At 39.3% G+C, this 15958-nt stretch overlaps 1 protein-coding gene across 9 annotated transcripts in view; it reads right to left on the bottom strand.

Annotated features, from left to right (window-relative positions):
* Positions 1 to 15958, bottom strand: part of ATF7IP (activating transcription factor 7 interacting protein) — a 105944-nt gene that overhangs the window by 52775 nt on the left and 37211 nt on the right. The window contains exon 1 of one of the 9 annotated variants that reach the window (XM_086610992.1): positions 3158 to 3270. The exons of the other annotated variants lie outside the window; for them this stretch is intronic. The gene's annotated coding sequence lies outside the window, so the exon portion shown is untranslated. Of the gene's footprint in view, positions 1 to 3157; positions 3271 to 15958 lie in introns of those variants that run through there. 9 annotated transcript variants of the gene reach the window in all.

The following is a 15958-nucleotide window of genomic DNA, read 5'->3' as shown; positions in this document are numbered from 1 at the left end:
ACAGGGATATCTCCAACTAGATCAGGTCGCCCAGGGTCCAACCTGGCCTTGAACATCTCCAGGGATGGAGCATCCACCACCTCTCTGGGCAACCTGTATCCAGTCCATCGAGCTGGTGGAGATGCTGGATGCACCTTACGGTCACTTTACGGAACGGGAATAATCCCCATCAATTACGGAAAATTTCGGGATTAACGGCTGCGCTCTCGTGAAGAGCTGAATAGTTCGTTAGAGAATTTAACCTAATTATTTCAGTTATTTTCTGCATGACAATCCAGAATCCTTGTATTTGAGTAACTGATGGTGCTTAAATAACGCTTTGACTCACACCTCAGGAACAGAGGAACAATTTGTCACAAAAAATTGTATCAGCTCTATTTACAGACTCTCAATAATACCATTAAGACATGGTTTTTTGCCAGTCTGAACTAGACTTTCTGAACAGTATTGTCTATTACTGCATTGCCACTAGTGGGAGCAAAATATAACATTTACAGAAACACCGATCTGAAATCTCAGTTTACTTGTTTTCAGAAAATGTTCTCATCACATAACCATTTCCAGTCAGATGAAATATGAACTTCAGGTAAACTGCTAATGTCCCTCCAGAGCTGTCTACATGTTAAATACAGTATCTTCATATTCCTCCAGAAGAGAATACATTTAACACAGTAATTCTAGTCCTGGAGTTAGGAGAAGCATATAAAAATCCATAGTATTTCAGAAGTGTGTGTGCAGTTTTTGAAAGCACATCCCTTCCTTTTTCCCAAGAACTTAGAATGTAAAACACGTTTTCTCACATCACTATAAAAGCATATATCAGACTGTCACATAATAGAGTATTGATCATCATACTCACGTTCCATGTATTCAATCCCCTACAACCAACATGCATGCTGTTACAGATGTATGACTTGTAGAGCCAATTGGGAAAATAAAATACAAAATTCCAGGCTTGGCTAACCTTGAACAACTCCAAGGGCTCCTAACAGCTGACCAGCTAGCGAGACTCTTCTGTTAATGTAGTAGAAGGATTCAGGGTCTTCATAGCAAAATTAAGACAAGCAAGTAGTTTATCTCCCAGACTACAATGCTTTCTTTTATAAGCGTTACCCAGAATTTAAAAATTCTTATGTTACGAAATTCGCAATCCTACTTTTCCTATGATCAAAGACATACTAACAGATTAATAAAACGTTCACAGACAACTTAAATTCATAAGTGCATCACTTGAGTAACCATAAAATATAACTTAAATTAATATTTTCTGCTCTAGTTTCCTTAATCATCTAAGTAGTCTTTCATTCATATTTTAGCATAAAATAGAGTAAAATGAAGAGCACTTCCTTTTTAAATTTGCCGAGAATAGCAGTCTTAAAAAAAAAAAAATACATCAGAATACCTTTATATTGATGCATCCTTAATTTTTTCTTTAAAAAATACTGAATGAATGAGCTTGAATTTCTAATATATTTCAAAATTATGTTTATTTTGTATCTTAGAATGTTACACAAAATCTAGTTTAAAAGCAAAGCTCTAATGCAGTTCTACTGTGAACCTGTATGAAAAAAAGACTTCTCATAAATTCCATTGTTAGATGGCTGTTAGAGCAACTCATGCATATTTTCAGCTCAATCCCACAATCTTTTGCAATCAAAGAATATCCAATAAAAGCTACCGTGACAAAATTGTAAGCATCGATGAGATTAAAAGATGAAAACTAAACGTTGATTAATGGCTAAATATCATGTTTCACTGCAGATCAGCCTTAAAGCGTTTCCAGCCATACCCACAAGGGAGCACACTGCAGCCAAGTAACAGATCTCATGTGAGAGCCGAATAAAAGAAGAAAAAAAAAAAATCGGTAACCAGTCCAGACAGGTTTGGTCATACCAGTGCAAGCCAATCAGCAGCCATTTCATAAATACTGCTTCCTAGTCTTTCAAAGAGGTAAACAGGTTGCCCTTCAAAGAACAACTCCAGAGCAAGTTACGTGCATGCGGTCTTGCACAAATAAAACATTTAAAACTAGCCGTGCTCTAAATGAATGTACGTTGGTAGTCTTCCTTTATACTTAACACAAAGTTTAGCTATGTTTGCTATGCACTTCCCTCATCTGATGCTTCGGTATTTTCAGTTTTCACTCATCATGTGACCAAGTCACAAGAAGGAAATGAGTGGCCCAGGCACCAAGCCAATGAAGAGGGACATCTTACATTTCAACGAAAGGCATTTGTACAGAACAGTGTGAAACGACTCTTGCATGCAGAGTTAAGTGTGTAAGGGTTAAATACTGCAAATAAGGTGGTAGGTTTTGGGTCACTTTTTTGTTTTGATTTTTTTAAACACAATAATCAATTTTGAAACACCACACGTGAACCTTGCGTATATTTGTTTAGACATCATTTATGAAAATTCTTCTTTTGCTTTGAAGCTTGATATTACATATACTTCAGCACAAGAGACACAAACACACCATTAGGCCCCTCCCTCTAATATAATTTGAAAATTCCTCTCTCATGACCAAATGTGTGCTACACAGCAAAACCAAAATGTGCCAGTGCAGATAGGAATACACGAAGTACTCCTCTCAGCCAATTAAAAAGTTTCCTCTCTATTTCCTTTTTTTTTTTTATTATTATTACTTTGTACGGAGATTGCAGTTCTACAGTAACAAAGGAAGGTTATTAGCTCAGCTGCTATGGATTAGCCTATAATCGTGTGCCCACATGAGCACCCAAGAGCTGCCTGAAACGTTAGCCAATCAGCAAGCAGCTGCCTGAATCCTGCCTGGTAACAGCCAGCAGACAAAGAGAAGGTCACGGAAACATGGGGCGGAGGGGGGGTGGAAGCTGGAATCTAAACAATAGCCCACAATGGGGTTTGCATAATATCATCATTCTAGAACAGCACTGGCACAGGGTTCCTGGAGTGCATGCAGTGCTAGCCAAAAGCACCACAACCATAAAACATTTGCCAAAGCACAAGAACTACATGGAGGAAGTAAAGCCTTTGATCATGAATGTCAGTGCTAAAATATGCAAGTCTAGTTAAAATGCAGAATAGCCAAATCAAGGAAAGCGAGGCAGGAAATGGTCAGAAGTATTTTGCTCTAGATGGAGAGTCCCAGAGAATGAAAGCGGTGAATAGAACCTACCTTTAAAGTAGTAGTTCATAAAAAGCAGTTTTCAGTTGAAATCCTCTATAGCAATGTTGATATAAATTGTCAGAAATTTAAAAACTATTTTCAAAGAAAAAAAAAAAAACAAACAACAAATAAACCAAAAACGTCCGTGATCTATTCTTGCAGAACATGCGCCAAAATGATGCGCCAATAACTTGTTTTTCTACCTCTAATACAAGTCTACTTATTTGAGCGAATGCGAGATACACACCACGAGCCTACTGAGATCCACATACAACTACGCCTTTATTTTAAAATGCAATAAACAAAACCGAGGATATAAGTGCAAATAGTATTTCTTCTAGCACACCACAGATGATTTGAGTTTTCCTCCCTTTTAGACTAAAATTATGTTAGTGTTGGCTGAAGAAAGTGGGGAAAAAAAGAATGTGCCATTTTCTGATAAAAAATTATGTCACCATCCTGTCCTATTTCACCTAATGCACATAGAGCAAAACAAGGTCCACTGTAATTTAAAAAAAAAAAAAAAAAAAATCTTCAGCTTATTCCCCCCTCTCCCTCCCCCTCGTGTTTAATATCCAGTCTCGAGGCTCCCGGTTTAAGACACAAGCAGCATTTTCCTCTGCGGCGGAGCCCTGTAATTTCGCAAGCGCACCCGAGGGGGAGCTCGCCGCGGCCCCGCGCGGCCCCTCCCCGCGGGACGCGCCGGCAGCCCGCGCGCCTCGGCACCGCGGGGGCGCGGAGGCGAGCCTCGTAACCGATTGGCTGGAAGGACCAGCCGGACGGCAGCCAATCAGACAGCAGCTCCTTCAATTCTACCCAGCAACAGACTGCCGCGAGGCCGCCGGCAAGGACAAGAACACGGACACGGGGGCCCACGGCGCAGGCGGGCTGGTTTGCGTTAAACTAAGAACATTTTCCAAACGTCTGGTAAATGACGTAAGAAAAGAGTTACGGGTTTTCAGTTTGAGACCTGGAGCCACACAAAAGCACCAACCCACAAGTGCAGCCGCAATAAGGATTCGGTGTTTAACGTGCAGGAGCACTTCCAGGCTATTTTAAGACTACTGAATTTCTGTGATAAATGTAGAATAGAAAAAACTGATGAGATCCAACCTGGTTCAAGTATGGCAGCTGGTAACTTTTCCTTTCTTCAAACAGCGTGCACTGCCCATGCTTTTCTGGTGTGCCAAGAGAAGCATCAAAACTGGTGCTTTTTCATGAGTGCGCTACGACTTCTGCCTTGAACGTACAGGCCGTTCTCCCCCACCCTTGCAAACTGCCTTTTGAAGAACCAGTACATTAAGCAGACATTAAGTCCACACATGCATCTATGCTGAAAAAAACCCACCCAAACGTATGGTTACAGGCTTGGTAAGCCTGAGTAAATTCACAGTAGAGTTTCAAACAGGTCATGTGGGCTTGTGAACTGTACTTGTTTGACAACTGCATGTACAAGCTTGAACTATGCTCTCGTCACTTTGGTGTCACAGTGAATTAAGCAGTTGTCCTGTGTCTTCTCTACCTCCAGAGCATAATACTGCCTTTGGCTTTGGCTCACGAAACCATTTCTCATACTAAATTAGTAATTTGAGAGTTCTCTTCCCATGAGGCTGCCATGCCTTGTGGGAAAAATAGAATCCTCAGGGAAAAAAGGACTGTCAAACCAATTTACACAACTAAGATCTTTCATCTGCTGGTGGTTTTGCAGAATTGTCCTTACACGGTTCATCAATTTATACTATGATAACTACTACGCATATAAAATGCATACTTTTGAAGATAGAAGAGCAGAAAAAAGTGAGAATCTTCCCTAGACAACTTTTAAATAAAATACATGCTCCTGTCAGCCTTATGCAAGCAACTCAAATGCCTCAGAAACACCCTGCTCTTTAGCAGTTGAGGCTTAAGCTCATTCTCCCAGACGACTTTTGTCTTTTTCTGTAAACTAAACTTTAACAGCCATTTAGGTCATTAAACCAGTAAAACTGCTTGAGTGGAACTCGGCCAGAGCAAGAGTGCTAGAAACTGTCTTTTCTTACTTCCCACAAGTGTTAGAGATTTGAACTTTTATCAACAACTCAAAACACAAGCTTTCAATTCAGCTGTGAGATCTCCAAACACTAAACAAGTACTGCTGTTTGAAATAGCAGTAACAGCAAAATTCAGCTTTCTTACAGATTGTTTTTTTTTTGCTCAAGCAAAAGCACTAAGTATGTTCATTTTTCTGAAAAAAACGGATTTACTGAAGTTTTATATAAAGCTGAATTTGTGCATTTTAAGATATGTTTGTGAAATATTTTTATTATGCATAGTTTAAATGTTATGCTGCAGTTCCATCTTCAGCACAGCATTTTAACAGTTACCATTATCTTTAAACATGAGGAGGAGCTAATAATTCCATAGAAGCAGACACTAACTGCCAAAATACATCTACAATTAAAAACTTATCCAACTTCTGATATTCCAAACTTAAAACCTGAACAACTGGAATTAATTGTTTGTGTACATACAGACCAAAATATATAAGCAACTCTGTGAAAAAAGTCCTTAAAAAAAAGCCACTATGTTCTGTTCATGCATTATAAAATAGAGCATGTTGTCCTTTTACAGGTGAAATTTCAAGTGAAAATTCAACCGGCTACAGCTCTAAGAAGGTATCACTAACGTATGCAGAACTGCATCTTTTAAGGGAGGTATCTTTACAAGTTTTCTATTAGGATAAAATGCAGAATAACACTATTCTAATGAAAAATATTCATTTGCATATTACAGTAACAAAAAAGCAACAATTTAAAATGGAGCTAGTTGGCGGTGGGAACCTGCTGTCTGTATTATGAAGTATTATCAGTATTTCCTCTAGGGAAGATATCCTTTCTCAGGAGAGCCAGCGCACCCGCTGCCTTGATTGCTTGTTCCTTTCTCAGACCAGTCCTTCCACACACAGAACTCACTGCTGAACTCCCACCAAGCGCATCACCTAGGATTGGAGGAGGTAGGTCTTCAAGTATGTGAAGGAACCACCTGTTTCATAATTTAATTTCATTGAAGCCTGCTAGGAACTTTTTATAATATTTGGGTTTTGGGGGCAGGAAGGCTATTTGCTTATTTTCCACATGAAATGATGGATGTTCTTTCTGCAAGTGTGGGAGGGAGGCCAGGAGCACGCTCCTGCATCCATGTTGTCCCTTCACCAGCTCCTGGCCCGGCAGATCGAGCCTTCCCCTGCCTGATGGCCGGGAAATTTGCATACCCGCTCGGGATTGGTTGCAGCAGAGCTGCTTTGTATAAACCAATCCGCAGCGGCGAGGCGGAGCCATACCGGGAGACCTGCGCAAATCTGCCCGGCAACCGTCTAAAAATAGAACGGGCGCGTCACTCAGACGGGGCGCGACAGAGCGCCTCCCCGACGGTGACGTCATGCACGTAAGAGAACACGCCACGCCGTGCGGGTGGTCCTCCGCCCGAAACGGGCACCCGCGGCGCTGCCACTGCGGAGGAGGCGCAGAGGACCAGCCGCTCTGCAAACACGAGGAACGAAGGGACACCCAATCTTCTAGTCTTGTGCCAAAAGCAGAGCCATTACGTGGGAGTATGGCACATTTAACTATCTCAGCGTTTTGGTGGTGGTTTGTTGGTTGTTGTTTTTTTTTTAAATAATAAAAAAAAACTTAAGTCATTCTCTTTTCAAATCAAACCAATTACCAGTCTGCACATGATCTCTCTTGCCTTCGTTTCTGAGCCAGCAGGAACAGAAATCATCCTTCTTACTCTGACTGTTCACCCTGACTCTCTCTCATGTCAGTTTGGTGACATGAAAATCGAGTCATCCACAACATCCGCAACAGACGTCATCGAATCCTCATTAAATGTGGACTTTTATGCTAGATTTTTGGCTCCCGAGTTATCCGTTGGCAAGTCACACCTCACCAGAGACACACCTGTGCAATTTGTACACTCAAACTAAAGACAGTGTGGGATTTGGAAACATGAGCAGGCTGAACCAAGAAAAGAAACTCTGTAAATAGATAAGACATCTTGAGAATAAAAATTAAATATAAAATGGGGTAAGTAAAGCATACAATTTTAAAATTATTATGTTATTAATAATAGAACATTTATCTACTTCAGCAATGATCTACCTGTACAGCATTTTACCATTTTCAACCTACAAAACAGGTATCACCTACACAAGTTTGATTTTTGGTACTACTGAACTGACAGCATAAACTCTTGACTGCAGCAGAAACGAGTAAAGAGGTTCCTGCACTTTTCTATCCACCACATCTGCCCCCAGGTTTCCATTTCATGGAACTGGTTAAAGGCAGGTGAAGACCAACATAGTGAGAGGGATGACAGCAGCATCCAATGCACACAGGTCGTGTAAAGCTGCCTAATCCAGGTCTTTGGCAGCCTGAAAAGCACCATCTGATATGTAAGGTATAGATAAGCACTTCTGGTATGTAAAAACCTATTTTCTACAAGGCAGTGACAATTAAATAATGAAAGAAAAGTGGCCAACGCAGATGGGTACAGAGTAACCACTTGACAACAGCAGTTGATAGCTTTTGAATGACTCAAGAAAACAGAATCACAAAAGTTAGCTAGAAATCCCAATAGGAAAGTTACAAGTGAAGGAAGACAAAAATTTAGATATTAAGAAATCTTCAAAATAACATTAGAAGAACACACAAAACCACAAAAAGAGCTTCTTGTGAATACGAAATCTTTATTACCCATACCTACTGTTAGAACTCTTTGCCACAAGCATTCTCCTTAAGGAAAGGTAACTTACTCCATAGATTTTAGTTAGCCAATAAATTTTACTAGTGACTGTGCCCCTCTGCCTACAAGACAGTTACTCATTAATCGGAGGCTAAATGTTTCCAAAAGAAAAAAACTAAAGTTGGGGAAGGATGAGAACTGAAAACCAGAACTTATCAACCTAACATCCTGTTCATTACTAGATACAAGAGAAAAATAAAAAAAAGTGTGCTTTCAGTGCTGGTAACCCACTGTATTAATATGCTAAAAACCCTAGATAATGCAGGTAATTCACGTTTTCACAATGATAAGCAGTCACTCTAATAAATTTCTATGGCAGTCAATTTCTTATTATACCAAACATACAATAGAATAAGATTTATTTACCCTAGTAAAAGTGTACAGGCAGATTAAGTTCTCTTGGGTCAATGAGCAGACAGTTATTTTTTCTGTATTTGCTGCTAGGCAAAGATTTGTCACATGTCTCAAACTTGTAAAGACTTGTAAGAAGAATTACCCAAGGTATTACCCAAACTGCACTTCAAATGTTTCATAATCAACATGTAAGCAACCATAGCAAAGATGATTCTTCAGTTTAAGCATGCTTAGAACAAGCTCTGCAGACACAGATTGCCAGACTGACTTTGCTAAACTAAGTTCAGGAGAAAGCAGACAAACACAAGATGGTTTCTTCATGTAGTTCAGAACAACAGAAATAGTTTTGAAAGGGGTTTTGATGACAAAGTTACCTGAAATGGTATTGATTCTTGCTGTATTCTTCCTTTCTAGAACCTTCAACATACTCCCCTTTTCTCACTATACTTGCTGCATAGTCAGTTGACTTATCTCACTATACTCCATTTGCCCAAGTTGTTTTGACCAAAGCAATACCTTAGATTTAATTGTTACTGTGTAAGAGACTCTTTCCTCATTAGTATCTTTTTGCCAAGCTTTTGGACAGAGTATTAAGAAGAAAGGAGACAAAATTTGCCTCTGCTCTATGGACAACACCAAGCTCCTAATATTAAATTTTATTTAAATATTTCCAGACTCATGCACTCCATTATAGATAGAAATGTTAATTATACTCAGTATTATGAATTCAATACCATGAGTATTAGTACAGAAAATATGCAAACCCATACTATCCCATCCCTTTAAAAGCATTTCAGTGGACATCCTGCAGTATGTGCAAACATTTTATTCTCTATATAAAAAAAAAAAAATTATTTGTGGTGGCTCATATAAATACACAAACTAAACTTTTGGCCAACTGACCTGATGGTAATCAAGTATGTTATTAGTAAGTATTACTTTGGTACTTTAAATTAGATGACAAACTTTATTCTGTAACATTTCTAAGTTTTCCTGGTCATGTGAAGCCAAAGTCACACACATTTGAAAATGTAGAAATTTTCTGTGGAAATTCTCTACTCACTCACCTATTTAGATTATCCACTAAATCAGTGACTTGGTATATCTATTTTAAGCATACCAGGAAAATCAATTAAGGAAGAGTGTATTTATAACCCACAGCTGGTTTGGATGTCTCTACTTATATTCAGTTATCCCAAATAAGCACAAAGTGTCATCATCGCAAAGTTGAGTATTGCATCAACTAAAAAGGTCAGACTTGTGAGAAAAAAAAAAAAAAAAATCCATGTCTAGTGTGCCAGACTATCCTTAAGGGAATATATCTATTGAAGCTTGAAATGGCTTAGCCTAAAACTAATTACATCTTACATAAACATGACCTGCAAAAAATTCATGTGTCTGCATTTGATAATCAAAGAGAATAGTCATTTGTGACAAAGACCAACACAGAAGAGTAACCCTTTAAGGGGTCACAGATTATCCCAAAATCCAAACGAAAATTTCTAATCTTTAGCAGAGGTTGACAGCATTAAAGCATTTCTCACCTCCTCAATCATTTTCACTACAAAGACAGAAAACTGATTTCCCTGGCCCTATTCTTTCCTGAAAATAATACTAAAAAACCACAACAACCAAAAAAAAAAGCGCAATCTTGAGAAACCGTATTAGGAAAAAAATAAACAAACTCCACAAACACTAGTTCTGCTTCACATAGATCAAACAATTGGGAGTTTTTGCTCATCTAAACCTCTTAACTAAGTATTAAAGACAGCTTACAAGTAATCATTTGTGGTTTTCAATTACACAGTACAGTATGACTTCACAGTAAAAACAAGTAATAAACGTACCATCCTGTGCAGCTTATCAGCATTTAGTATCAAGGGATTAAAATAACTTCTAGGTTTATAGCTTTCAAAATAATTTGAAAATATACAGAACAAAAGAGCAGCTAACCTAAGCAAACCATAATGTAGCTGCACTAAGTTGCCAAAAGTCAGCTATAAATACAGTAATGCAGTATATTTGATGCAGCCTTCCCATCTCAGGAGAACTAGTATCCCATGACCGATCTGACCATTTGGGGACACATGCTTCAAACAATAACACATAAAAGTTTGGAGCACAGCATTGCAAATACACCTACTAGCAAACTAGTTTGGATTAGATGACTCTCTCCTTTGCTGGTTACCTGCAGCCACACCTGTCTTTGAACCAGGTATTGAATATCGATATCCCAAACAAGGCATGTAAAAATTTTATCATGTTTATAAAACTAAAATAATTTTCAATTAATCATAGAATCACAGAATGGTTAGAGTTGGAAGGGACCTCAAAGATCATCTAGTGCCAACCTTCCTGCCATGGGGCAGGGAAACTCTCCACTACACCAGGCTGCCCAAAGCCTCATCCAACCTGGCCTTGAACACTTCCAGGGATGGGGCATCCACAACTTCTCCGGGCAACGTGTTCCAGTGCCTCACCACCCTCTGAGTGAAAAATTTCTTCCTTATATCTAGTCTAAATCTGCCCTCTCAGTCTAAATCCATTGCCCCTTGTCCTATCACTACACACCCTGTCTGTCTCCAGCTTTCCTGTAGGCCCCCTTTAAGTACTGAAAGGCTGCAATAAGATCACCCTGGAGCGTTCTCTTCTCCAGGCTGAAGAGCCCCAACTCTCTCAGCCTGTCATATCTAATATTCTAGATATGATCATTCTCATCTCAACTGATCACATTCACTCCTTGAATCCTCAAGTAAGAATTTTAAACATTGAATAGAATCACAGAATCATAGAATGGTTAGGGCTGGAAGGGACCTTCAAAGGTCATCTAGTCCAACCCCCCTGCAAGGAACAGGGATATCTCCAACTAGATCAGGTTGCTCAGGGCCTTGTCCAACCTGGCCTTGAACGTCTCCAGGGATGGAGCATCCACCACCTCTCTGGGCAACCTGTTCCAGTGTTCTACCACTCTCATAGTAAAAATTTTTTCCTAATATCCAACCTGAACCTACCTCCCTCTATTTTAAAACCATTACCCCTTGTCCTATCACAACTGGCCCTCCTGAACAGCCTCTCCCCATCTTTCCTGTAGGCCCCCTTGAGGTACTGGAAGACTGCTATAAGGTCACCCCGGAGCCTCCTCTTCTCCAGGCTGAACAGCCCCAACTCTTTCAGCCTGTCCTCATAGGAAAGGTGCTCCAGCCCTCTTATCATCTTCGTGGCCCTCCTCTGGACCCTCTCCAACTGGTCCATGTCCTTCTTATGTTGGGGACTCCAGAACTGGACACAGTACTCCAAGTGAGGTCTCACGAGGGCAGAGTACAGGGGGAGAATCACCTCTCTCGACCTGCTGGCCACGCTCCTCTTGATGCAGCCCAGGACGCGGTTGGCCTTCTGGGCCGCAAGAGCACATTGCCAGCTCATATTGAGCTTCTCGTCCACCAGTACTCCCAAGTCCTTCTCCTCAGGGCTGCTCTCGATCCAATCACCACCCAGTCTGTATTTATGCCTGGGATTGCCACGACCCAGATGTAGGACCTTGCATTTGGCCTGGTTAAACTTCATGAGGTTGGTACGGGCCCACCTCTCCAGCCTGTCAAGGTCCCTCTGGATGGCATCCCTCCCTTCCAGCGTGTCAACGGCACCACACAGCTTGGTGTCATCAGCGAACTTGCTGAGGGTGCACTCCATGCCACTGTCCACGTCACCGACAAAGATGTTGAAGAGGGCCGGGCCCAACACAGACCCCTGAGGGACGCCACTCGTGACCGGTCTCCACTTGGACATTGAGCCGTTGACCACTACTCTCTGAGTGCGGCCATTGAGCCAATTCCTTATCCACCGAGTGGTCCATCCATCAAACCCATGACTCTCTAATTTAGAGAGAAGAATGTTGTGCGGGACAGTGTCAAAAGCTTTGCACAAGTCCAGGTAGATTGAAGTGCCAAACCAGGTTACAGACAATAAATTTTGCATGAATTCAACAGCAATTCAAAAATGCTGTTAAACAGATGAAAACAAATTCTAATGTATACAAAGAGTTGGTAAAATTTCTCTCCAACAACAATTTTAGACAAAGCTGTTTTACTTCGTTATCTTTTTTGTCCTCACACACAATTCATTTAGAACACCAAATGTTTTCCAGACTTAAGACTACTGAAGAAGAAAACCACATAGTTCATGCAGGGGAAGTGGAAACATGGTAGGGGGAAGGGAGGAACTGAGAGAGAGACAGACAGGAGACAGAAATCTTAATTCTAACTGCGTTATGAAAAAACTTAATTATGACCAGAGTGAGCAAGCAGTCAAATTTACTTTTATTACGGTTAGTACTTTATGACTCCTTTGCTAAGACCGACCTGGCTTTTCTCTCTACTGAATGCATCTATCTTGCACTTGCTTCACTGATGGAGAACTGAGCCATAGAGAAAGAGTACTAACTGGATTACTCAAGATCGGACAAAAAGCCTAGAAATAAAACCAAACAACAAGAAAAAAAACCCCACAATTGGTGACTCTCAGTTCCCTCCTACTTTCATTTCATTTATGCCTGTCTTGATTAAAAACAACGGTAAACCACCAGTAAACTAGTTACTTTCCAAACTCAGTTTGTAACACCAGGTCTTGCATTAGATCAGATTCTTCAGAATCAACAGTGTGATCATTAGTACCTTTCCAAACAAATTTCTCAGTGAAACCTGCAGTGGAAATAACCTAAAGAACTGATCTCTATCATTTTCCACGATATGCCCAGATAACTAAACCTGAGTCTTCTTCCAACAAAAATTTATGTTTAGCACAGCTGAAATACAAATGGAAGTAATGTGCAAGTGCCACCAAGGCACAGATTTTATTTTCACTATTGAATAGCACCCTCTCAGGACAGATCAGTACTACCAGTTCTAAAGAGAAGGAGTACAAAGATGAGCACAGTGACTCCAAAAGATGCAATGTAAAACCATTTATGCTTCTATTCTCTGGTACCACCCAGGAACATAAAAGCAAAATGAAAAAGCTTTGTTTCTGTTGATACCATTGCAGGCTACAATAAAAGGTGGTTATGAATAAGAAAAAAATTATGAGGCAGAAAAACCATACACACACAAAATCAGGAAGCCTTTTCTATGTATTTTCACATTTAAAAAATGACAAACAAAACTATGAAAACAGGAGATTGTTCCAGTTCTGTAAAATTTATTCTTGTCAATACAGGCTTCGTAATTCTCCCAGGCAAGAAAAGAAAGCACCTCCTCTGGGTTGTCCAAAGTCATACATGCCCCAGCTGATGAGCTGACTGCTACTGCACAGAAGTTACTGCGTAAGAGCCCTGTCTCCACCTCAGTAGGAACACTAACTTGAGAGATTCCTCCTACTTCTATCCAACCAGAAATTCTCATAAAGCTTGTAGGAACCAACTTCAAGGTTTCTTTAAAGTTTGGCTGAAATCAGGTGGTGGGTAAAGAATCACGAAAAGGAAGAACTTCTGTCTCAATATAAGGTGGTTTTTTGTGGGTTTTTTTTGTTGTTGTTGTTTTTGTTTTGTTTTGTTTTTTCCCCCAGCAAGAACAATGATTCCCTGGAACAATCACCCGAAGAATGTGGTAAAAATCCCCATTGCTGGAAGTTTTCAAGATGCGACTGGACAGGGTGCTACATAATAGTATGCAGGCTCCCTTTCCCAAGGAAGATTGGACCAGCTGATCTTTCGAGGTCCCATCCAACCTGGGCTATTCTATGAACTTACCTATAAGACTGATTTTAGGACCAAAAGATCATCATTAGTTGCCAGACATTAAAAACCCCTCTGAAATAGGACCTTTAAAGGTGGACAGATGACGAGTTCACCGATCTTCTGAAGTGTGACATCTTCAGCAAGAGATCAGTAACTGCAGAATTGAGGAAGTACCTTTCAAGCTAAACATTCTTCTACCAATACGCTAAGCCATTTAAAAAACAAAAGTACTCTTTGAATATGTTCTATACATATATAAAGTATATTTATATACTTTATGTATTTTGTATTTATATATAGTTGGAGAAAATGCGATCAGCTGGCTTATAGTAAGAAAAGTCTAAAAGATGGTAATCAGGTTGTGAACTTAAGGATCTAGTTTTATTTGCATAGTGTTTTAAATATAATTTTTGTATATGCAATCTGAAAAATATATGCAAACAATAGATCAGACTGACATAAGCAGAAGTGAACTAATCTTTAGCCAGCCAACTTGCTCCCAGGAAAACAAATTCAGCTTGTTTGGCATGTCTATTCATATATGCAAAAAAATGATTGAACTGAAGTAAGACTGCTTCCGAAACGTAATGTCTATTTTATATCATATAAGAGACAGATTTCTATCAGACCTGAGATATGAATTCCAAGTATCTGACCTCCATTTCTTTGGTCAACCAATGTGATTAGAGCTTCATTTTTCATCTTCTTGAATTCATTTCTTGACTGTTTACTGTTCTGACATGGTGAGATAAACCATTCATTCAGTAAACGCTGCTGATTAAAATATAGAGAAATATAGTTGAAGACACAGCAAGGAATATCACGCGTAACAGGATTTTACGAAATTCAAGTTGCATGACATACTTTAGATGCAAACAGATAAAGATAGTAGTTTTAATATTTAAAGGTGAAGCAAAAGAGAGGGTATGCATTGGAATTTGTTTTTATTTAGGAATATCTTACATAACAATGTAGACAAATAGGATATTAAATAAACACTACTATGAATGTCTTTGTTTTAAGGGCAAGGTGCACTGCAAAGCTTAAAGATCCTATTCTAGAAGGGGAAGCTTATTTTCAGAAGTCCAGACTAGAGGACACTGAGCAACTGTCAAAGACTTTAAAGTGCCTGTCAAAAAGATAACACTTTTTTGGGTGGGTGTTTGTTTTTGTTTCTGGTTTTTGTTTTTTTGTGTGGTTTTGTTTTTTGTTTTTTTGGGTTTTTTTTAATTCAAATAATGTAAACAAAAACATCAGGGTAAACTTGAAGAAGTGCAATGCAATGCATTTTTGATTCAGATTCTCACACCTACAAAACTTGATTAAAATGACTGCTGTTAAAATCTCCAAAAATTTAGCCTGTGCTTTCATACATAGGTTTCAGCCTTCACATCCCATTTATTCATCTTTTCTTCCACCTGCAAAATTTCATTTCAGAAGAATGTTCAAAATATTTCAAAATTTGCATAACTAAGAAGTTAGATTTCAAACTATGTTTGCACTAGGAAATCCTTCAGTGAAGGAAATAAGAAATGAAGCTGCTGCCAGTAGGGCTCGCAGATTTCTCTAAGAATGCACAATACAGTTGAATAAGAGTACAGCAGGAAGCACTACAAAGGTCACAGAGGATATTATGGCTCACGCAACAAGAAAAAATATTGAAAGCAACTTATCTTCAAAGATAACAATTTTTTTTTCTCTCAGCTCTGCTACTATATCCTATGTACAACTAATTCAGTTTAATCTTGTCTCAAATTCTGAAGACAAGTCAAGGAACAGAAATACTAGAACTTATTGCTGCTATAATACAAAATATAATACCAAAATATTTGATAGAAAGCGTTGTTTACCACTAGGAAAGCATCGATTTGCAAAATCAGTTTTATTGCCAAGTTTTTGTTTCCCATCCCTGGCAAAGGCAGTTTGAAGGTTCACCAGAATGA

The sequence above is a fragment of the Tauraco erythrolophus genome, chromosome 4, assembly GCF_009769465.1.
Source record: "Tauraco erythrolophus isolate bTauEry1 chromosome 4, bTauEry1.pri, whole genome shotgun sequence".
Lineage (NCBI taxonomy): Eukaryota > Metazoa > Chordata > Aves > Musophagiformes > Musophagidae > Tauraco > Tauraco erythrolophus.
The sequence above is the reverse complement of the archived record's forward strand: the minus strand, read 5'-3'. Positions and strand labels throughout refer to the sequence as shown.